This window comes from Dasypus novemcinctus, chromosome 30, assembly GCF_030445035.2.
Source record: "Dasypus novemcinctus isolate mDasNov1 chromosome 30, mDasNov1.1.hap2, whole genome shotgun sequence".
Taxonomy (NCBI): Eukaryota; Metazoa; Chordata; class Mammalia; order Cingulata; family Dasypodidae; genus Dasypus; species Dasypus novemcinctus.
In genome coordinates, this window is record NC_080702.1 from 48,617,241 (window position 1) to 48,627,296 (window position 10,056).

General features: G+C 35.9%; 1 pseudogene; it reads left to right on the forward strand.

Annotated features, from left to right (window-relative positions):
• The first annotated feature begins 7,813 nt into the window (after positions 1-7,813).
• LOC101414724 (olfactory receptor 7C2-like) lies at positions 7,814-8,751 on the forward strand (annotated as a pseudogene).
• The last annotated feature ends 1,305 nt before the right edge of the window (positions 8,752-10,056 follow it).

The following is a 10,056-nucleotide window of genomic DNA, read 5'->3' on the forward strand; positions in this document are numbered from 1 at the left end:
TTATTCATTGTTTTTAAAAATCATCATTTTTGTATCATTTTCCCATTAATTGTATTTGGCTATTTTGTTTGCTTCAATTTGGAAAAAGTTTTGGTCAAAAAGGGTTACAACTGTGGCAGGTGAGGTTCATTGGTGTGGGGTGTCAGAGAGCAGGGATGCATGGGAGGAGGTTTACCTGGGGCATAAATATAAGGCATATGAATGTGCTCAAGTGTTCATGAGACATTGTCACAGTGGGTGGAGATCCACACAGTAACCAAAGAAATATCAAATTCCCATTCTGGGGAGATCTTCTATATTCTCTGTTGTAACTGCAAGAATCCTCAAAGCACAGGGGCAGAGACTAATGAAGGAGGATGGACCATTGAAGCACCCTTGATTGTGATGACTGTACTTGTGAACCTTTACTTCTGAAATTGAAACTTAACATATTATTATAAGTTGCATAAGCATTAACTCCTGAGATCTTCCTTGTTGCTTAAATGTGGCCTTTCTTTAAGTCAGTACTCAGCATATTAATGCATTGCCTCTCTGCCATTGTGGGACATGACTCCAGGTTTGAGCCTCCCTGGCACTGAGAGATTACTACCAAGGAACTACTAGCAATGCAACTAGAAAAATATCTTGACCAAAAGAATAAAACGTTAAAGACAAATGAATTTATATGGCTAAACAACTTCAACCTGTGTTGGGAGGTAATTTCCAAGGTTACACTTATGCACATCTCAGTAGGAACTTATAGACCATCAAAGTAAATATTGCCTCAAATAGTGGGGCTCTTGACAGCTCTGGAGAAATACAGACACTTTAGACAGGGCAAACAATTCAGGAGTTTTGTGCCCTGACAATGGGCCCTACGTTGTAATTTATGTTCCCAGTGTGAGAGAGTTGGTTTCAGTTTTGTTTTCCCTGCACATTGCTCTGATACCCCTCCTTCTGAGCCTATAGTTAGTACTAGATATGATAGTTGTAAGTTTAGGGACTTAAAAAATAAATATATGTCAGTTGTTCCCAGAATCTCGATAGACTTGCAACACCTAATCTCCAGTTCATTGGACTCACCAGGATAAATAACAAGGACCATTTCAAGGAACAGAGAGTATCTACAAAAGTAAGCAAGAGAGACCCATCCTTCTGCCCTATGTTACCTAAGTGCCCTCTCAAGTAGAGTTGGAGTGGGCATCACTAGTACAGGATCCTCCAGATTGGGGAATGGACAATGGACTAGAATAATCTTACAGTTGTTCTATTGTGGATTTGTGATCCTAGTGATGGAAGAACTTTTATCATGGATGTGCAAGCAATGGCCACTGCAGTTTCTCAGGGAAAGGAGAGGGGAAAAGTCAGTGTAATTGGGGGGCATTCTGGGGACTTGGGAATTATACTGAATGACATTTCAATGATAAGTACAGGACATTGTATATCATGTAATAACTTGCAAAAATGGGGGGGGGGGTGTAAACTACAATCTAAGCTGTGCTCATCATTTAGTGACAATGATCCAAGATGGGTTCATCAATTGTCACAAATGTACCACACTAATTAGAATGTTGCTCTTGTGGGAAAATGTGGGAGGGCTAGGGAGCAGGACATATGGGAATCCCTACCTATTCTGTGTAGCATTTATGTAATCTAATTTTATTTTAAAAAATAAATTTAAAATATTTTGAAAACAAGAAAAAGAATTGAATATACATTTGTCCAAAAAAGAAATACAAACGATAAAAAACACATGAGAAATGCTCAACATCACTAATGACTAGGGAACTGCAAATCAAAGCTACAATGAGATATCATCTCCCACTTATCAGAATGGACACTATCCAGAAGACAAAGATATACAGCTGTTAGAGAGGATGTGGAGAGATAGAAGCACTTATTCACTGTTTGTGGAAATGCAGAATGGTACAGCCACTGTGGAAGACAGGCAGTTCCTAAAGAAGTTGAATATAGACTTGACACATGACAATGCAATGCCATCCCTGGGTATTTAACCACAAGAATTGAAAACAGTGACACGAACAACCATCTGTACACCTATGTTCACAGCGGCATTATTCTTGATTCCCAAAAGTTGAAAACAACCTAGGTGCCCTTCAACTAAAAATGAATAAACAGACTAGGGTTATTCATGATGGAAGGACATTCAGCTCTAAGAAGAAATGAAGTTATAAAGCATATACCAAAATGAATGAGCCTGGAGGACATTATGTTGAGTGTAGAAAGCCAGAGAGAAAAAGACACAAAATATATTATTGTGTTACTATAAATTAAATCATATATTGTATAATTCTCTCTCTATATATGTATATATATGTATATATGTATGTATATGTGTATATATAGAGAGAGATTTATTGGGGAAAGTAGATTTATTGTAGATTTATTGGGGAAAGTGTATTTTATTCAACTTTATTTTATTTTTATTTTTAAAATATTGTTTATGTTTTCAATTATTCATTGCAAAAAGTAAACTTTAAAAATAAGGAGAAAAAGAACAATTAATTTCTCCTTACTTTAACTCTTCTTTCATACAGTGTAGAACACCACTACTCACCATACTGTTATTCAAGAAACTTTTTGATAACTAATGATTAACTATGACCACCTTTGAGGTACCATTCCAGGTAAATAGGAGATGTTGAAAGGTCATGCAAGTTTATGCAGGAATATCTTGTGAATTTACAAAGAAGCTTCCATTCTAAGAGGTATTATTGCACGTGTACCCACTATTCTTTATCATTTGCATTGAGTATGGTTTTGAATATAAATGTCAAAAAATGGGTAACAGGGTTAATAAATAAATAAATGGATGGGGCCCTAAGGAAAGGAATAAACATACGTGCCATCCAAGTTCCTCCCAAGGCACAAAATTAGAAGGAAAAGAATTTCTTTTCTATTTTGGGCATATAACTCATGGGAATCAAATTGCTCAGAGAATACAGTAAGAATGTGACAATTCTTTCAATGGTCATCTGAGGGAAATAATCTTTTTAGAACCAAGAGTCATAAATATGCCCACTCCTCTTTTATCTTCAGCTTAATAGCACCAAGAGGAAGGAAATATAACTGTGCTCTTGGGGTGAAATTATGCCTAATGCCACCTCCCTGCTCATCCTTGAAGCTGAGTTGTAGGTTCTATCATTTATAAGGGAAATTACTTGCGGTAAAAGCAACTCAAAGAAGGCATTTTGAGCATCTGCTATGGGAAACTGGTATAGTGGCAGGCAGAACTTTCAGAACATGAATTCAGATGGGACAAACCAAATGGTGAGTGTATCCATTTAAAGACTGAACTCAGTCATGCAGGCCCTTCAAACATTTTCTCTACCTCTCTGTTCCAGAAGACAATTCTAAGTGTCTCTCTTAGTGAAAACTGACCTTCTCTTTTCAAGATCTCTTAAGTGTTTCTTACCCAGTATATTAAACATATTTCTGTAGCCAATAAAATTGTCTCCATTCTACTCTTTCATGGATTCTCCTGGATCAATTATCTATAAAACATCATTCATTCATTCATTCATTTTCATTCAATCAAGAGATATTTATTAGGCACTCTGAAACCATCACTTGCAAACGTTTCACACATTTTCAGACAATTACTTAATATTCCTCTGCCCCAGTTTCCATTTTTGTAATGGGAATACTTGTCATTATGAAGACTAAATTACAAGAGCATCTAAAACATTACTAAGCACCTACAAATGTTCGTTCATGTACTTATTACGCCACTGTAAATACATTATCAATTTGTAAATAGAAAGTGTATTGATGAAAAACAGACTGAGCTAATGCATATAAAACACAGCATAGCACTTGTCACATGGTGGCGTCAATAGATTTTACCTATTTTTATTCTCAGTTATTGAATATTTACAAATTTCCATTTTCTATTCCAGGAGTTTAATATTTTGGTTAATACTGGAAATAATTCTGCTCTGTTTTAAAAGTCTAAAAATATATCTAATGTGACAATTTTTTGTCTCTTGTACTCACTTTTTATACTTTTCTAATAGTGAGAAGAAGGGTTTGCATAAAGTAAAAAAAGAACTCCCATGTGACTAGAACAAGATAGAAGTGATGGGAGCACAATATTGTGAATGTTCAAAATACCACTGAATTTTACACGTTTACTGGATATCAATTACCACCCTAGGAACTACTCATTAAAAATCGGTATTCAGCTGCCAGTGTGTAACTTGTAAAATTTGAAATGTTGCCTTGAAGTACTTATATCTCTTGTTTCTTTGCCTCATCACATTGCTCTGGTGGGATATTCCAGTATGCTGTAAATCATATTAGTGTCATATTTCTTCTTTAATATTTGAGGGGAATTCTTCTATTGATCCTGACACCAGGTCATTTTGGGAGGTGAGTATTTGCCATTTACTTTAATTTCTGCCTTAGTGATTTATCTGTTATTTTCCATCCCAAATTGAATTTGGACACAGGTATTTTCCAAAAATATGTTCATTTACTGGAGACTTTAATATTTTGACATGGTTCCACAAGTTAGGTTATCTTATCAAGTATAGCATTTTCTTACATCTGTGGCAATTTGTTTCATTCTTACTTTTATGTATTTCCATTCAATCTCTATTTTTCCAATTGAATAGACTTCTGACTACTTTTCCCTATTTGATGGCTTTTGCCAGAATTTTCTTTGAGATTCTTTGTTCATTCTAGGGTTTTACTTCCTTTTAATTCATTAACTATAGGTATTATCTTTACAACTTACATCCTTCTCCTTTGCCTGTATTTGTTTTGTAGAATTTTTACCACCAACATCAAACTTTAAAAATTTTTATTCCTTGAATGTATATGTGTCTATTTGCAGTTTGGAATATATACTGGAAGAAAATGAATCTAAAAATCAGGATTAACATTGCAACTTAAAGGAAATCATGTTTAAAAAACTATTTTATTGATACATATTAATAAATCATACAGTTCGTCCAAAGTATACAATCAATGGAATTTGGTATAATCACATAGCTGTGCATTCATCACTTAAAACACAACTACAGCATTTTCATTATTTTAATAATAGCAATAATAAACAAATAAGATATTTCTTCACTTCCCCATCTCTCAGGGTTGATCAAAGATGATCACTTAAAAATTTATTTCAGACTGTTGCACATATTTTACCTTGACTATTGAAAATATGGGTTTCTCTGTAAAATGCCTGTGTTCTAATTAAGTTTCTTCATCCCAGAGCAGCAGACAATATAACAGTACATGATGGTATTAGATTTCCATACTGGATAGAATTTTATAATCTTACATTTTTGAAAAGGAATTTTAATTCCCTTTAGTGAAGATGGCACTCTGCTTTAATTTCATTTTAATGCAATAAAAGTATGATGCAAATTTTATCAAACATCATTTATTTTGTGCATATCCGTTGTGAATTGTAAACATCCAATATCTTTTATCATCAAAAATAAATAATCCTTTTGTGCTTAATAATTAGGACTATCAAGTAAATTGTTTTGCTATTAAAATTTTCTGCATGGAATATTTTCTCATTGAGTTTTTCCATATTGTGCTCCTATTTTTCATCGTTTCCTCTCATATTTCTTCCAAAGACTTCATATTCCAATATGAGCATGATTTTTAAAGCATACATCAATCTATGTAGAAATTTATATAATTCATATATCTATACATTCATCTATATTTATTCTCTCAACTACTATTTCCTCTTCTACATAGTCCTGAAATTTATTTCACAATACAGAGGTACAATTTAACATTACATTTTCCTAAATTATAACTTTTTCATAATTTTTAAAAACCTCTCTAAGATAACTAGGAAATAAATATATTCAAGTTAACATGAAAAATTTAATATATCCTAAATAATGGTTAGCATCAAATTAAATTTAATGTTTCTAATGTTATTCCCTTTAAAGCAGAAACAAAAAGATCATTGCCACACATTCTGTTATTCTTAAATTTTGTCTCGAATTTCTAGCCAATGCAGTGGTTTACATAGAAATGGCTGTTAGAATTTTTTATTTAAGCTAAAGAAATTATTTCTGCATTCATTAGAAACATCAAGTATTGTATAAAAAGTTCTACTTTTTCAGTAATAAGTTAGTTTTAATCAAAGGCAAGAATATGTATTTTAAGAAAGTCTGACAATTAAATATTTTTTAAATGTCACATTAAACAATATAAGAGGGTAGGGAGAGGGAAGAAGAGATATGATGTGGGGGCTTTTTCAGGACATGGAGTTGTCCTGGGTGGTACTGCAGGATCAGATGCTGGACACTGTATGACCTGCCATGGCCCACTGGGTGGACTTTGGCAGAGTGTAACCTAAAAAGCAAGACATTATCGATACAATGATCCAAAATGTACTCAGCAAATGCAATGAATGTGCCATGATGATGAAATGTTGTTGATGTGGGAGGAGTGGGGTGGGGGGGTGGGGGGGGTGGCTGTTAGAATTTAAATGGAAAAGGTATTATTTATAAATTATTTGGAGAAAGTAAATAAATTTGAGAAAATGCAGACAATATCATGACATAATAAATACCAAAAAAAAAGTGTTCCCTAATGTAAATGACATGTAAAGAATATGATAAATGGACAAATTGCATTCTTAAACACATTAAACCTAAAATACTGCAAAATATGAATAATCATGCTTTTCATTATCCACACCATGAGAAAATTTACCAAAATGGTCCTTATATCTCTAGAAGGCATTTCCTATTATTGGAATTGGAAAAGGAACTTTTAAAAAAATGCCAACACTTCATTAATTAATTTAAATCATTAATGGAACCCTTATTAAAATTCCAACAATATTATCCCTTCATGTGGCAGAATGATTATGAATTCATATTCAAGAATTAGCTGGGACCAAGAATGAAAATAGGATAGAATGCTAGGTGACTTTCTCCATTTAAAATTTAAATATTTAAGAAGATAGGTAATTTTTTAAAAGAACCATAAGATTTTAAATCTTGATAACTCTAAAAGCATAAATAATAATGAAAAAGATGACCCTTTTAAGACAGTGACCAAAGGAACACCAGAAGTTTAATCACTGAGCCAAGACTTATAGTTAGATCAAAGAGAAAATATACTATGAAAAATTGGGAAAATTGCATGTGCAAGGTGGTGTATGGAAACTCTACTTTTTCATAACTTTCCTGTAAATCTACCAATGATCTAAAAAATTGTATATTAAAATTTAACAAATAATTATTTATCATTAAAAAAACCTGGATGAAATATGTAAAATAGTATTACATAAATCGAATATGCTACTTCCATGTCCTGGAATGTTTTTAATTTGATGAGAATTGCATTACATTGGAAAATGTTCATTGGATTCCGTGATGTGAAAAGAGACCAGTCTTTATTTAGATTCTATTTCTGTTGAATTTATATAGGAAAAACTGCAATATAAATGAAGTGTAAGCAATGATTAATCATTAGAGCAGATATTAATTTCTAGTCATATGATTGCCAATGGTCCCCCAAAATTTAACATTTACAAATAATTCAAAGGAAAGGAATTTGGAAATTTCTCATGATTGGAAAAATCTGCTCTTGAGTGGGGAAATTTCTTGAACTGAAAGGCCAAGAGCAGCTTCATTTTATGGTGGGAAGCCTTGGAGAGATAAGCAAATAGGAGAGCATTGGATTCCAGGTAGAGGAGAAACAATTATTAGGCAAAATGTACAACAACATGAGCTACTCAGTTTCGGATATTGCTATCATTCTGAGAATACCTATTTAGTGTGATGGTTTTGTTCTTTTTTTCCTAACTCTGTGCAAACCCAGCCGTTCCATGGAAACAAGAAACCAAACAGGATTTGCAAAATTTCTCCTCCTGGGATTTACAGAGGAGCAGGACCTGCAGCCCCTGCTGTTTGGGCTATTCCTGTCCATGTACCTGATCACACTCTTGGGGAACCTGCTCATCATCTTGGTCATCATCTCAGACTCCCACCTTCACACGCCCATGTACTTCTTCCTCTCCAACCTGTCCTTGGCTGACATTGGATTCACCTCAAACACCATCCCAAAAATGCTGCTGAGCATTGAGACACGGAACATAAATATCAGCCATGCAGGCTGCCTAACCCAGATTTTTTTTTCTTTGTGTTCGGATGCCTGGACAGTTTACTCCTGACTGTAATGGCCTATGACCGCTTCGTGGCCATCTGCCACCCCCTGCACTACATGGTCATCAAGAACCCCCAGCTCTGTGTCCTGCTGGTTCTGGGGTCCTGGTGTGTCACTGTCTCATTATCTCTGCTTGAGACATTGCCTGCCTTGAGGCTTTCCTTCTGCACAAACATAGAAATCCCACACTTTTACTGCGACCTTCCTGAACTCCTGAAGCTTGCCTGTTCTGACACCCTCATCAATAACATATTAGTGTATTTTGTGACTACTCTTACCGGTGTTTCTCCTCTCATTGGGATCCTCTTCTCCTATTATCAGATTATCTCCTCCATTCTGAGAATTTCATCAGCTGGTGGTAAGTACAAAGCTTTTTCCACCTGCGGGTCTCACCTGTTAGTTGTCTCTTTGTTCTATGGCACAGGCATTGGGGTCTACCTGAGTTCTGCAGTCACACCATCCTCTAGGAAAAGTCTGGTGGCCTCGGTGATGTATGCCCTTGTCACCCCCATGCTGAACCCTTTCATCTATAGCCTGAGGAACAGGGACATGAAGGGGACCCTGGGGAGGCTCCTTGGTTGTTCAGCTGCCTCTCAATGATGGAACCATTGGAGAACTGTCATAGCAGGTAGGCTCAAAGTACTAAGAGCCAGAAATCAATATTTTGAGTATATGTACATTTACAAATTTTTAATCAACTAATTTCTCAGATCTTTCTTTAGGCTTTTCTTACCTTTCTCTCTACTGTTTATAAAGTCATAACTTAGATCTACTTGTTCACATCTTAATTGGTAAATGCAGTGATTTCAATTGACCTTGATACTCTCACTTACCTATATTATTGATTTGGATTTGGTTTAAAGTAAATCTTATGGGAAGCAGATGTGGCTCAAGTGATAAGGGCCCCTACTACCATATGGGAGTGCCTGGGTTTGATCCCTGAGGCTTCCTGGTGAAAGAGAAGAGAAAGTGTGCTTGCTTGATGAGCCAGTGCCCATATGGGAAGATAAGTGCCCATGTGGTGAACCGAGTGCCCACACAGAGAACCTAGTGCCCATGTGGTGAACCGAGTGCCCACACAGAGAACCTAGTGCCCACACAGAAAGCCAAGTGCCCATGTGGGTGATTGCATGGTGAGCTGGATACCCACAATGTAAGTCAAATTCCCACATGAGCACCAACATGGTTAGCCACGTGCCTGCATTGCAACCCAAGTGCCTGTGCAGTGAGCCCAGTGCCCATGAGAGTGTCTGAGTGGTGAGCTAAGTGACCCCGTGAATGCCCACCTGGTGAGCCAGTTCCCACGCACCAAGCCAATGCCTGCATGGTGAGATGAGTGCCCATGCAGCAAGCTGAGTGCCCATGTGGTGAGCCAGTGCTCCTGAAATGAGTCACACAGCAAGAAGATGATGCAACAGAAAAGAGACAAAGGGAAGAGACAAGGTGAAGCACAGTAACTGAGATGGCACAATTGACAGGGAACCTCTCTCCACTTCAGAGGTCCCCACGAATGAAACCTGGTGATTCCTAGAGGAGAAAGATGAGAATAGAAGACAAAAAGAGAAATAGATGAACACACAGTACATGAACACTAAAGGAGCAAGGCAGAGGCAGGCGGGAAGAAGGAAAAACAATCTTATCTCAAACTTTATATTAGACACACACACACATACACACATGTATATAGCATTGCCATCATCATCAGAGATGATTGTATCTATACCTATATGTGAGTGCTATCTGCAAACCCATTTACAGAGATGTTTTTTCTAGGGTTGTGCAACTGAGTCTGCCACAAGATTTCCCCTCCTTTCATCTCATTTTCTTCCATTTCATTTATGTCAAATTTCCTGAAATTTTCAATGCTTCCCAATGTGAATTCCTTGACTTTCTGAGTTTAACTCT